Genomic DNA, 2,556 nt, shown 5'->3' with positions numbered 1-2,556 from the left:
TTTTTTTTCTTATTTCATCTGTCTATAGTTCTATATTTCTAAAGTTTGTCTTTTGTTTGTATGTATCATTTACTTATTGACTATGAGTATGTGTAAGTTACTGAACAACTTTAAAAATATATTTCATAGGAAACTTGAGGAGATTGAAGGTCTACTGCATTTAAAATTTATCTATTGATTTGCACATAAATATTATGTTTATACATATAATTATTATGTTATCATCATAGTATAATACTGTTTTATGTCATTATCACTATCATTTATTTATTACATGAAAGGACTTTGAAACGAAGAAATTATTTTTAAGTATTTCATTTATTGCATTTTTATAATTAAAGTTCATCTTTAGCTATACACTCCAAGGTGACAGAATGGCCTTGAAATCTTTCCCAGAAATGAACCATATCTCCCATCTGCTATTAAATTTATGTTCAAAGGTTTCATTGTTCTTGGATCAACAATCAGTACTCATGGAAGCAGCATTCAAGAAATCAACTGAATATTGCATTAAACAAATGTCCTCCACAAGATGTCTTCAAAGTGCTCAAGAGCAAAGATACCAGTTTGAGGACTTCACAATGTTATCCATAGCTTTTCATGATCTACACAATCAAAAGCCTTTGCAGAGTCAATAAAGCACAGGTAAAGTCTTTCTGATATTCTCTGCTTTCAACCAAGATCCATTGGACAACAGCAATGACATCCACATCCTCTTCTGAACTGACAGAGAACTTCCAGGCTTGAGGCTCTGGAAGTTCTCTGTCAATATATGCTTGCATCTGTTACTGTATTACCGTTAGTAAAACTTTACTCGCATGGAATATCAAAGATATTGTCTGATGATTTCCATATTACATTGGGCCACCTCTCTTTGGAATGGGCACAAATATGGATCTCTTCCATCAGTGGGCCAGATAGTTGTCTTTCAAATTTCTTGACATAGAGGAGGGAGTTGCCCCATTGTCACCTCACTTTCTTGAAAGTTTCCATTTTTATTCCATCAATTCCTGGTGCCTTGTTCTTTGCCAATTCCTTCAATGCACCTTGGACTTCTTCCTTCAGTATCATTGATCATATGCTACCTCTTGAAATGGTTGACCATCAATTATTTCCTTTTGGTACAGTGACTCTGTGTGTTCCTCCCATTTTTTTTTCATGCTTTCTGCAACAATCAATGATCTTTCCAGAGAATCCTTCAATTACGAATGTTGAGGCTTGGGTTTTCCTTCAGTTTCCCAGCTGGAGATGCTGAGCCTGTTCTTCTCTTTTGGCTTTCTGACTCCAGATCTTTGCACATTTTGTTGTAATATTTAACTTTGTCTTCAAGAGCTGATCTTTGAAATTTTCTATTCAGCTCTTATACCTCCTCATTTCTTCCATTTGCTTTAGCATCATAATCTACCTTTTAATAAGATTAAATCTTATCACTTAAATGGCTATTAGCAAGTTCTTAGTTATCAGCCATTCGGTTTCAGAAAATATGTACTATTTCTGTGTTATTTTACTTAATCTTGACAATAATAATTATTTTACTTTCCAACTTTGAGGTTTTCACTGTTGTATTAATGAGCTTCTGAACATCAACCATTCCATGTAAATAGTTGAATATCTCAAGGCCTTTTGTCTTAATTTTTTATAAGAAGAAAATAATATGGAAAAAATAAGTTTACAGTATCAGTACATTAAAAAAGGAAGTTTTGATTATTAAAAAAAAAAAGACAAACTAATGTTAAAATGTAATGGAGTGTCCCAACATCACAACTCACCCAGTTCCACTGCCTACGGTATATTGAAAGGAGCTGAACACCTAACCAGAAATGTATTATAGAGTATACGAAAGATCATAGAGGAGTGGTTGCATTGTATTTATGAAGGCTCTTAAGTTGAATGGCTTTGATTGTGTGTCTGTCAAAACAAAAAGTACAGATTCTGAATCGTATAGTTCAAATGTGCTACTCATATAGTTAATGTTTAGTAGTGCCAGAGTTGAGCTCCCAGGAAAAGACAGTCAGATCAACGACAGCCTCTGTCCTATCTGCTGGGGTGTAGTGAATTATTTAATGACCAATCTATCATAGTCTTTGCGAACTCCCATAAATAAACTTAGTTTCCTAAAGAGTCTAGGTAAGAGAATGTAAGGGAAAATACAGATGGCTTATGTAATACAACTGTGAATGAATGTTGAACAGGGTTAATTGTGAAAACTTGGAACTCTAGCATGTGTATATTATGACTTATATAAACATTGGGAGTTGGGGAGAAATGATCTCACTACCACCAGAGAAGAAGTGTGATTTCCTTTCAACCCAAATATCCTTGCACATTGAACTTCCTTGACCCAGCAATAGAAATCTGTGATGTAAGACAAGTTGCAGAGGATCAGTCAGCAGCAAAATTATGAGAAAGAGCATGAAACAGCATGGTGGGCTTCCCATTCTGTGGAGCAGTTAAAACCAGTGAGTTTGAGCAGGGGACTTTCTTTGAGCGTGGAGTGCCTCCAGGTACTTAATTAGGGCAGGGAGTTTTCATGACTCCTGAGCTATAGCCCTGAGC

This window comes from Chrysochloris asiatica, unplaced genomic scaffold (assembly GCF_000296735.1).
Source record: "Chrysochloris asiatica unplaced genomic scaffold, ChrAsi1.0 scaffold00531, whole genome shotgun sequence".
In the NCBI taxonomy this organism is placed as follows: Eukaryota; Metazoa; Chordata; class Mammalia; order Afrosoricida; family Chrysochloridae; genus Chrysochloris; species Chrysochloris asiatica.
Note: the sequence above shows the minus strand (reverse complement) of the source record.